The sequence below is a fragment of the Ursus maritimus genome, unplaced genomic scaffold, assembly GCF_017311325.1.
Source record: "Ursus maritimus isolate PB19 unplaced genomic scaffold, ASM1731132v1 scaffold_2, whole genome shotgun sequence".
Taxonomy (NCBI): Eukaryota; Metazoa; Chordata; class Mammalia; order Carnivora; family Ursidae; genus Ursus; species Ursus maritimus.
Window position 1 is genome coordinate 18,590,483 of NW_024424452.1, and position 11,986 is coordinate 18,602,468.

The window sequence follows — 11,986 nt, forward strand, 5'->3', positions numbered from 1 at the left end:
CGTAGGGGAAGTACTGTTTCTCTCACTGACTTCTAATTTTTTTCTTTTTCTTTAGTTTTCAGAAGTTGAATATGATAAGTTTGATGTGGATTTCTTTGATTTTATCCTATTTGCTGAGGGTTTTTTTTTGTTGTTGTTGTTTTGTTTTGTTTTTTGCCTCTGTGGGTTTATGTCCTTTGCCAAATTTGTTAGGTTTCACATCTCCATGTCCTTTTCAGCCCCACCCTCTTTCTTCTTTTCTGGGACTCCAGTGTTAGATCTTTGTTATAGTCCCAGAGGTTCTTGGGGCTCTGTTCACTTTTACTTTATTTTACTTATTTTTTAAAAAGATTTTTATTTTATTTTATGTAAGTAATCTCTACACCCAATGCAAGGCTCAAACTCATGACCCTGAGATCAAGAGTCCCATGTTCCACTGACTAAGCCAGCCAGGAGCCCCTATTCAAGTTTATAAAGTCTGTTTTCTCTCTGTCAATAATATCTATTGCTCTGTCTTCAAGTTCACTGATTCCTTCCTCAGTTTCCTCCTTTCTGCAGTTGAGCCCATCCACTAGGTTCTTTCTTCTCCTCCCCTCCTCCCCCTCCTCCTCCTCCTCCTCCTCCTTCTTCTTCTTTAAAGATTTTATTTATTTATTTGAGAGAGAGCAAGTGAGAGAGAGAGAGAATGAGCAGGGGGAGGGAGAGGGAGAAACAGACTCCCAGGTGAGCAGGGAGCCCAATGCAGGGTTCGATCCCAGGATCCTGAGATCATGACCTGAGCCGAAAGCAGATGCTTAACCGACTGAGTCACCCAGGCGCCCTGATTGGGTTCTTTCATTTATAGTATTTTTCAGTTCTAGAATTTCCAATTGGTTCTCCTTTATATGTTCTGTATCTTCTTTAAGACGTTATTTCTTTGCCAAGGCTTTCTATTTACTCATTTGTTTTAAGTGATCTTTAAAAATTGCTCTTGGAAGCATTTTTATGATTGCTGCTCCTAAATCTTTGTCAGATAATCATAACATGTCTGTCATATCAATGTTGGCATCTATTGAGTGTCTTTTTTTCATTCAAGTTGAGATCTTTCTTGGTATGATAAGTGATTTTTTTTTTTGAAGTAGGCTCTATGCCCAATGTGGGGCTTGCACTCACAATCCAAAGATCAAGGGTTACATGCCCTACTGACCTGAGCCAGCCAGGCACTCTGGCAAGTGATTTTTGATTGAAACCTGGACATTTTTGCATTATGTTCTGAGAATCTGAATCTTATTTAAACCTTCCATTTTAGCTGGCTTCCTCTGACTTTTCTCCAGTAGGGAATGAGAGGGTCCTAACCTCATCACTGCCAGCTGGGCACTAGAAGTCCAGGTTACCCATTTGACTTCTGTTGACACCCAGGTGGGAGGCTCCTTGTTACTTTTGGGCAGAGCTGGGATTCCACCTCCTCACTAGGCCTCCATGGGTAGCTCGCTGGATGGGAAGGTTAGGAGTGCCTTATTTTTGGTGCCCACTTGGTCTTCATGACACCACGGTCATGATGTCATCATTATCGTTGGACAGTAGTGAAATTTCTGACTCGGGGGCCAGTGAGAGGTGTCTAACTACTGTCTGATTGAACTTCAGGTTCTCCACATGGTCTCCATTATACTGACATGATGGGGAGCTCTTCACCCTCTGTGGGGTAAGGTTCCCTGTTGGACCCTGGGAGAGTTTGGGTGTCTTGTTCCAGCCTGTTGAGTTTGCTAGTCTAGGTTCTCCACTATGCCTTGCTGGCACAGGGTGGAGGGCAGGCCTAGCACTTTCTGTGGTGCTTGACTGCCCTAGAATGGTTATTGTCCACACATTTTCTGCCTTGTTAGGTTGCCCTTTCACATTCCTTTGGCTAGAAAGAAGCAGCTTCTGTTGGGGCTTTTTCGTCTGTGACTGATGATGTTTGTGGATTGTTGTCTTCTTCAGCCCTAAGTCTGGAATATATGAGGCAAAAAGAAAACCCAGAGAACTCACTGTCATGTCGTGCCTTGGGTACCAGTGTCCTTAGCCATTCTACCTCCTTCTGTCCACCTTTCCGAGTCTCGTGATTGTTTTATATATATAGGCCAGGGCTTTTCAGTAGAGCTAAGTAGGAAGAATAGAGAAAGGAACACCTACTTCATCTTCCTGGAAGCATGTGTTGATAGATAATATTTCAATGCATATTTTTAAAATTCAAAGTTACTGCAAAAAAATATCCAGGGTGAACAAAATTCGAACATTTTAAATGAAGATAGGCTTGGTATTATTGACTTTTCCTTTTGTCTTATGTTCTCGTATGGCTTGCCACTTGCCTTATCTTTATTGAAAATGTTTTCATTTTGTGCCTCATGTAATTTTTGCATCAATTTTGATTTTTGGAAATATTGCATTAAAATGTTTATGGAGGGGTCACCTGGGTGGCTCAGTCGGTTAAGCGTCTGACTCTTGATTTCGGCTCAGGTCATGATCTCAGAGTCCTGAGATCAAGCCAGCATTGGGCTCCCTGCTCATCAGGGGGGTCTTCTTGTCTCCCTCTCCCCCTCCCTCCCCCTGCTTGTGCGCTCTCTCTCTTATATAAATAAATCTATCTTTTTAAACAATGTTCACTGTGATTTTTGAGTTTCTTTGAGTCCCCTAAATATTATACCGGAGGCAAATGCCTCAGTTGCCTTACCCTGGTTCAAGTCCTGGTCCATGTGGCCTTTTAAACCACCCTGCCTGGCATGGCCCTTTGGCTGGGGGATCATGTGTTTGTGATGAGTGCAGCTGCCTGAGTGTTGGTCGGCAGATCTGCTCCTTCTGATTCCCTGTCCATGGCAGCCTCGGGAACCCATCCATGCTCAGCTGTCTGTAGGGCAGAGGCACTTGGGGCTGGTGCAGGGACAGGCGCTCTTTCTGGCTACAGTAGGACTTTGAAAAATCCTCAAAGGCTGCCAAAACTGTTTGGTGACACAAACTGCTAAAATTTCATAAATAGAACAGAAACAAAGATTGAATGAGTGAATTACCTAGTAAATTGATCATTTGGCAAATTGATTTTCTGTGTGTTTGTGAGCATTTCTTGAGAGGTCTGTGTGGCCATGAGCCGGAGGTTGTCTCCAGCGACTCCCTTGCCTTCCAAACAGCGCCCTTCCTGGGTCTCCATCATCTTGTCTACACCTGGACAGGTAGGCAGAGGGTAACGTCAGAATGTCCCATGGCTTGTGAAGGAAATGAAGGGACCAAAGTGACAGTCACTGAGAAGCAGGAGGTGGCTGCTACATATAGTCCGGGCCCCTTTGAGGAGGTGACCATTGGGCTGGAGAAGGAGCTGGCCATGGGAAGAGTGTTCCCAGCAGAGGGAACAGCAGGTACGAGGGGATGCAGTGGGGCGGAGGGAAACCAGTGCTGGTTTAAACCTTTCTTCTGCCACTTCTGAGCCTGGTGCCCTTGGCTCGGGCATGTGGTTGCTTGGAGCCTTAGTTTTATCATCTGTAAAATGAGGACAATACCCACCTGTGAGGGCTGATACGAGGAGAAAAGAGATTAGAGCTGCTGGGGACTGAATTGGATCCCACTGCCTACAAATGCATAGCTCTAAACCCAATGTGACTGTATTTGGAGCTAGGACTTCTGGAAGGTGTAAAATGAGGTCGGAAGCATGGGATCTTTAATCGAATAGCATTGGTGGCCTTACAAGAGCACTGTGAGCATGCACCAAGGAAAGGCCACGTCTGAAGGCCACGGAGAGGGCTCCCACCAGAACTGGTCATGCTGGAGCCCCGATCTCAGACTTGCAGCCTCCAGAATGGTGAGAAAGGACATTTCTGCTTTGAAGCCAGCCGGTCTATAGTATTTTGTTATGGCAGCCTGAGCCCGAGACTAAGACAAGGGCTGAGCATGACCTGTTATTCGTTTCTTAAGTCATGGAATCCACACGTATTGAGCGCTCCTGCTTATAAGCACAGGGTGGCATTCTAGTCACTGAACAAAACCCCCAAATCTCTGCCCCTGTGGAGTTAGTGGGACACACAACAATGGATGTTGCTTCATGAAGAGGGAAAATTGAACCAGGGCTAAGGGATGGGAGAAATGGTGAGAGGCTGTGGTTTAAAACAGAGTGGTCACTGGGGTGCCTGGCTGGCTCAGTCGGTGAAGTGTGGGCCTCTTTTTTTTTTTTTTTTAAAGATTTTATTTATTTATTTGACAGAGATAGAGACAGCCAGCGAGAGAGGGAACACAAGCAGGGGGAGCGGGAGAGGAAGAAGCAGGCTCATAGCGGAGGAGCCTGATGTGGGGCTCGATCCCATAACGCCGGGATCACGCCCTGAGCTGAAGGCAGACGCTTAACCGCTGTGCCACCCAGGCGCCCCGAGTGTGGGCCTCTTGATCTCAGGGTTGTGAGTTCAAGCCCCATGTTGAGGATAGAGCTTACTTAAAAATAAAATATTAAAAAAAATAAAGTGGTCAGGGAAGGCCTCCTTGAGAAGGTGATATTTGTGTGGACATCTGAAGGAAGTAAGGGTATAAAAAGTATCCCAGGGTGGGGGACCAGCAAGTGAAAAGGCCCTGAGGCAGGAGTGTGCCTGGGGAGGGGAAAGTGACAGAGTGCAGTGAGCAAGCAGGAGGGAAGTAGGAATGAGCTTGGAAACGCCACCGTAAGGACTTTTTGTCAGAGAGGTGGAGGGCAAAGTAGGAGTTCAAGCAGAGGGGGGATGTAGCAGAGGGGTTTAACCCCGCAGTGTGGCTGCTGTGCGAGAAGACATCGTAGAGAGGCTGGAGTTGGCTGGAAGCATGGAGACCAGAGGGGCCGCTGCAGTGAGTCAGCTGACAGATGCTGGTGGCTTTGACCAGGGTGGGAGAGGAGGCTGTGGGAAATGGCATCCTTGATGGACTTTGGAGGTAGAGCCAGTAGGGTTTGCTAATGAATCCGATAGGAAGAGTGAGAGAGCTTCACGGGAGTGAACTTGTCCAGCTCTTGGGAGACAGCCCCTGACCCTGGAAACCGCTGAGTGTGTTTCCGTGGCCCTGATGGTGAGAAGATGGCCTCCAATACCCCCGAGATTGGCCATCGAATAAGAATGGTGGGGACCAGCAGCTCTAATTGTTTTGAGTATTTGCTTCAGAGGAAAATCCAGCTCTCTTTATAAAAAATAGATGAGAAGGAGCTGCTCCATGGGCACAGCGGGCAGGGCTGTGATGCAGGGGCCATGCCAGAGGGTCGGGGCCTGTGGGACGCAGGTGAGGGGATGAGAGCCAGGGTGTGTGACAGTCATGGTCACAGTCTGCAGCCTTCCTCGGAGCCACAACTGGACACATATTGGAAAGGGGGCAGGGACTTCTTCACCTAGACCATTCTTCAGGGCTGATGCCCTCAGCTGCTGGGACTGTACAGCTGCTCATGAGGCACGGCCCTGGGCCTCACCCAAGCAGACACCTCTCTCAGAGGCAGCCAGGGCCAATATTTGGCTGGTTGGGGGAGCGAAGATCTAGTCCCTTTGTCTCAATTCAGGGCAACTCTGAGGATCCATGTGGCTCCAGAGCTCAGCGTGGGACAGGCAGCAGCCTCACTTATGACCACACTACAGGCCAGCTTGGCCCTCCACCAAATCCTGCCTTCCTCACTTCCTTCTGGGGCGTCTCCCCATCCATCTCACTGAGCCCCGCCCACCAATCTGTTTCCAGGGGCCGCTGTCTAGCACAGTGGGCCGCCATGATTTCCGACTGTCGCTCCATTGGGTACTCCCCTGGCAATTCATACTTGGCCTGCCTGAGACGGAGTCTGCCACCCTCCCTGCCTCTGCCACATCTGCCCTCCGGACTTCTTCATCTGGGGATTGGCATCATCACCTACCTAGTTTCCCAAGCCAGAAACATGGGGGTCTCCCTGATACAGCTTTTCCTTCACCTTCTCATCATCCAATCCATCATCAGTCCGTTGGCTGCCCTCAGATCTCTTTCTCTGTGTCCATTCCAGTGGCCAGCCACCACTGTCCCCTGCTTGGACAGCTAGACCAGCCTCTTCACAGGCCCCTCTGCCTCCGTTCTGGTCTTCCTCCAATCTGCTCTTCCTAGACTGAATACATTCTGAAAATACAATTCAGGTTTGTTCTCTCTCTCTCTTCATGTCTCCCTGTATACATACATGTAACCAAAATACATATATAATGTGTATATTACGTATAAGATATATAAAATAAATACACAGATATGTGTCTGTTTATTCTATCCATTCCGGACAAAGGTGATTGTGTGGTTATGTAGTTGATTCTGTGTTCCATATATTAGGGCTGTAAGCTTTTCTCTCTTTTCTTACTGAAGAATCACTTAGATATAGTAAACGGCACAAATCTTAAGTAGTCATCAGCTCGATGCTTTTTTTTTTTTTTAATGTAACCACCAAGGAAGAAGATAGAGAACATTTATACTATCCCAAAGGGCTCCCTTGTGCCCTCTCCCAGCTGACACTCCCCCAAGATAACCCATATTCTAGTCCCCATCACCACTGATACATTTTCTGTTAAATGGAACCATATAGTGTGTAGTCTTCGGGGTGTGGCTTCCTTAACTAAATGTTCTACCTGTGAGATCCATCTACATTGTGGGTGGAGGTAGTTCGTTCTTCTTTCACTGCTTTGCAATAATCCATTGCATGAATATACCACAATTTATCCATCTTACTCTTGGTGGAGATTTGGGTGGTTTGTGGTTTGGTGTGTCTATGAACATTTCACGTATTCTGTTAGGCAGACACAAGCAATCATTTGTCTTGGATGTATACCCAGCAGTAGAATTGATAGGTCAAGGGGCAGGGATCCATTTAGTTCTGGAAGATATGCCTGTTTCCCAAATGGTTGTACCATTTCACGCTCCCACCAGCAGAGTATGAGAGCTCCCATTGCTGCACAGCCTTGCCACCGTCTGGTATTATCGGGCCTCTAATTTTAGCCGTTCTGGTGGGGGTGTGGGATTCTTGGTGTGGTTTTATTTTTTTATTTATTTTTTAGAGAGAGAGAGAGAGAGAGAAGGGAGGGGCAGAGGGAGATGGAAGAGAGAGAGAGAGAGATTCTCAGGCAGGCTCCATGCGGGGCTCCATCTCACAACCCTGAATTCATGACCTCAGCTGAAATCAGCCTAACCGCCTGAGCCACCCAGGTGCCCCTGGTGTGGTTTTAAATTGTGTCTCTGTGATGACGTAGGCCCCAGCTGCAATCTTTTTACCCAGCGAACCACCACCTTCCATCTGATTGGCCCAGGATGTATACCGATAGTAAGCTGGACCAATCAGAATGTGGAAGTGAGACTCAAAGATGCTGGTGAGGCTGCCGAGCACTTGACGAAGGCCTTCAAACCAGGGAGCTAAGAGGAGGCTGTCTCCCTGAAGACAAGCCAGAAAGCCAGTCCACAGAGGGAGGAGAGGGAAGCAGACACAGGAAGGGACAGGACAATGAGACCTCCGAGTGCCGAGAAGCAGGCGCCGAGGGAACCGTCCTGGCCCTGGCGGTCATGTGGACTGTGCTCCCTGACCAGCTCACCTGGATCCCATGCTGCCCCGCCTGTGAGAGATCCCTCTGACCTCAGTAAGCTACTCCTTTTTCACCTCTCCTCCTAACCCAGCTCTTGGGATGGATTTTTTCCCTTGCAACATATTTTCTCAACATATTTACTTCCTTTCTATCCCCCCCCCCCCCCCCCGCTCTTAGCACATCTTTTTGAAAATGCCATACTCTTGCTCGGTGGAGGGGAAGGGAGAGGGAGGCTGGCGTTTGTTGGTGTCTCGATCTCTGCCAGGCCCAAAATGGGCATCATCTCGGACGTGTTGCACATGAGCCTTTGAGGGAGGGGCTGATGTTACCCCATTTCACAGATGTGGGGAAGTGAGGCACAGAGAGGGTAAAGGCCTGGCTCAGAGGTGGCTCAGCGAGGGACGCCCTCCCGGGCTGGTCTGACCCTGAAGCCTCTATTCTACCAGGCTCCGTGCCCTTTGTCCGTCATTGAGTCTGATTCCCTTTGTCACTGTTTGCAGAGATTATCTCTTACCCACTCCTCCCCACCTGCCACCAACAAGACCCGGGACGGCGCAGGCTGTGTTACAATCGAGGAGGCCAGTCCCTCAAGGGGTCTCTAGAGATGCCCTCAGTTCAGAATTTCCTCCCATTCATATCTCCCTTCCGGCCATGGCTTGTTCCAAGTGCTCTTTGAGAGTAACATCATTTACTTCCAGAAAGTTCTTCCTTGTATGCAACTAAAAATCCCTGGGGGCGCCATAGTGCCAAGGGGGAGAATGGACTAGCTATGAAGTCACATAGATTTGGGTCCAAATCCTGTTCTCCTCAGTGAGGAGCTGAGGAGCCACGGGGAAAGATTGGGCCTCTCTGAGCATTTCCTCATCTGTGAAATGAGCTGCTGAGTCTTACGGCGGGGAGTTATTGTAAGTTATGTAAGTAGGTTGTGATCTTCCTGGGTGGGTGGCTCTCACCACTGAGTTCTCTGCTCGCTGTCATCCTGTGACACCTAAGCTGGCTACCCCTTCCTCCTTCCCTCCACCCGTCGCCTCAGCCTGGTGACGCGGCCACCATGTTGCAGGTGCGCTCCCAAGGTCTCCACAGGTCCGACTGTGGCAGAGACTTGGCCATGGGCATGAACCCCACCAGCGTGTCCAACATACGAAACTGTGCAGGCAGTGAAGACATTGTTAGGCCGAGGGCTGAAGCTGCGGCAGACACCTCGGCCCTGGTATTGGAAGTTCCAAACCTAGGAAAGGTTTCAGACGACGACATGCAGTTAATGGATTTACACGTTGAACTTGGAATTCCAGAACCCGAGTGAAGCTGTGGAGTAAAGAAGCTTTCTGGCGGACGTGCACGTGTATGCCAAGATCTCGGTCATCTGGGGACCCTGGTGTCACCTCCTGAGCAAAAGACGGAGCGAGTTTTTCTCCAAGGGCAGAAACTTGGGAAAGGAAATACGGAGTTGTGGGGCCAATGAGGGATGTTGATAGAGAGGAGGAGGCTGTCACCCTAGAGACGAGTGAGCCAAGTTCAGCTAACTTTTGCACTGAGGTCCCCCAACTTCTTCACAGAAGCGACCCCACCCTCCCTGCGGTCACACTCAGTATGCCGGCGGATGGCCTCCTTGTCACAGGGCATCAGATTGTAGAAAATAGAGCTAAGCTCTCTGAGAACTCCTGAGATGTCAGCACGTTCTTAAGAATATTTTGTCACGAGTGCGTGCGTCTGAGTACCTACGCAGACACTGTTTTCCATAAATAACCATTTTCGTCCCCTCCGTTCTCCCCAAGAATCAAGTCCAAGTCAGATCAAGTCTTGTTAATCTAGAAATACTTCCGCCTTACCTAGAAACACTCCTTAGGATTTTTAGGACAAAAGGGGTTTGACTCTAAATGCTGCTTTAAGACTTGTTTTCAATTTAAAGGCGTTATTTGAATTTCAAAAGCAAACCAAGGGGTAAATAAGTAAAAGTAAAGTGTTTAGCTTTACCCTTGGCACATAAGATGCCAGTACACAGTGCTTGTTTTTGCTATTTTTATAGTTGCTTTGGTCCTGGGAGCTCCCCATACCTGTGTCTGCAGGGGCTTAATGGCCCCAGTCTGGCTCTTGCAGGCGGACACGCCCCTGACCCCTCTGAAATGCTTCCTCGGCAAGGCAGTCCTCTCTGTGGGAATTTCGGGGGCAGGAGCACTCGCTAGGAGGCCTTGGTTGTTGCTAGATGCAGAGAAAACAAATATTGTTTTAGAAACATTAATAATTGAGAGGTTTTCAGCACAGAATTGGCCGGCATTAGGGGAATTGAAAATTAAGACTAAGACACTACCTCAAGCAGATTTTCTGATGAATAATTCACAGAGCTAATGCCCGTGAAGACCTAGAAGAGAAAATACCTTCTGTGTCTGTCCTCCCCACCCCCGCCGCTGACTCCATCACCTTGACTTTTCCCCAGCCCTTGGCAGAGGGAGGGGAAGGGGCATCTGGGGAAGTAAATAAAAGCCAACAACACAGCAGAGTTCTGATTTGAATTTTATCGCAGTTTTGCCCCCATGTTGCTGTGTGACCACTGATGAATTCTGTCCCTCTCTGAGTAGCAGTCCTGCCAACTTTGAACCGACTCTGATTCTTTGAGGTTCAAGTGATAGAGGGGACTTAGAGTACCCACTGAGGCCTCCATTTCCAGGGACATCTAGACCCCAAAGCGTTTGTAGGATGGGGTCTATTTCATTTCCGATCTCCCTCCTTCCTTCTTTCACACATTTGCTGAGTGCCTACTCTGCACTAAGCATGGGAGATTTTGTCTCCCCGGTGGAGAAACTGTCCGGGAAGTGGACGATTACAGTTCACAGTGACTCGGACAAAGATGGAGTGAAGCAGAAGGTAGTGGGTGCAGGAGTGACACCTAAATTCAGCCTGAGGCGTGACCAGGGAAGGCCTTCTGGTGGAGGCAACAGCTGAACTGAGTCCTATGGAGAGAGTTGGGTAGAAAAAGAAGGGTTCCAGGTTAGAGAAAAAATTTATAGAAAACCTCAGTAGAGAGAGAAGGAAAAGTCCTTTTGTGGGGACAGCAAAGGGACGGGGCATATGGGGGAGGGGCCCAGAGTAGAGGCCGGATCCTCTAGGGCATTAAGGTCAAGTTAAGGAACTTGCATTTGGGCTTTATTCTGACGGCAATGGGGAACCAGCGACGGTGTAAGCAGGAGGCTGGAGACTCGATTGATTTATTTTAGAAAGATCCTGGCACTGGTGTGCGGAGCGCTTGGCGGTTCCTGTGTTCTGGTGTAAACCCTTAGGGTGTTGGTTTAAACCCTTCTCAGCCTGGTCAAACCGATTGCCTGTCACTATTTTTGAAAAAATTGTTCTTCCTGTTTCTACGGTCCGACCAATCTCAAGCTGCCTTCTTGTCTCAGTTCGTACATTATATCTGTTCTCGGTGGCCGGTAGGAGGGAGTTTGTGTGGGGTTCCCAAGGACACCCCCCTGCCCCCATCGCCGAGTGGTCAGCTCAGACTTGATCTTGCCAAGTTCAGGGTAGGAAGGCAGCCAGTCCCCAAGGAGAACTGGCTTCCTAGGCCAGACTTAGAGTAGAAGGCTCAAACTGGTGGCTCTGGGGGTAAATCCAGACCTGTGAATATGTTTTGTCAGAGCAGTATTTTGTTTGGGGAAAAAATGAGAAATAACCAATGTTTAAAAATCAGGGGATTTCTCATCAAAAGTCTGGGATTCTGATTTTCTAGAAATAGCAGACATGGCCACCCTCGTACCCCCTTCCTTCAAGGCAGCCACTGGCTGGTGCTGAGCGGTCTCTGCCCTGTGGACAGTCCCCACTCTTCCCTGTCACCTCCCCATCCTGAGGTTGATGGCAGCCGCTTTCTGCCATTATCTCTGCCAATTACAATGCTGGTTTTCCTGTACAAAACGAGGAAGAATGGAAACTATTTCTTGAGATCCACATCTCCATTAAACACAGAAAACCAAAGACAGATGACTAAGGGCCACATATTTGAAGACAAATGGGAGAGCACAGATTTCTTGATGGATATAAAAATTCCTTGTGTGATATATACACCAAGTGGGTCTGGTTGGGAGAGTACAGCCTAAGATGCCTTGAGTAGTAAATCCGGCTCCCGCCGCTCTCATGCCTGTTACTCGCCTGGCCTGGCGCTGGTGGGTTGGAGCCTCGGAGGACAGATGAGATGTGGTTTTGGAATCCCACATGTCAGAACCATCTTTTCTATTGTTCTTCCCTGATTCCTGTGGCCGGAAGCTCCATGAAGGGGACAAATGTGCGGCGTGGGGGTCTGATTGGCTCGAGCCCTGCCCCACTGCCCAGACTTCTCCCAAGCGAGCTCTGCTCACACAAGTGTGTGTGTGTCTACTTTGATTTGGGGTGGGGGTGCTGGAATGGTTTCAAGTACTTTTAACAAAAATGCATAAATCCATTGATATGCTAGAACCCCTTCATGTACCTTCGGGGCAAACTAAAGCCAGGGAAGGGGACTGACCTGC

At 48.6% G+C, this 11,986-nt stretch overlaps 1 pseudogene; it reads left to right on the forward strand.

Annotated features, from left to right (window-relative positions):
• Window positions 1-8,333: 8,333 nt before the first annotated feature.
• LOC121103768 lies at window positions 8,334-10,025 on the forward strand (annotated as a pseudogene).
• Window positions 10,026-11,986: the final 1,961 nt, after the last annotated feature.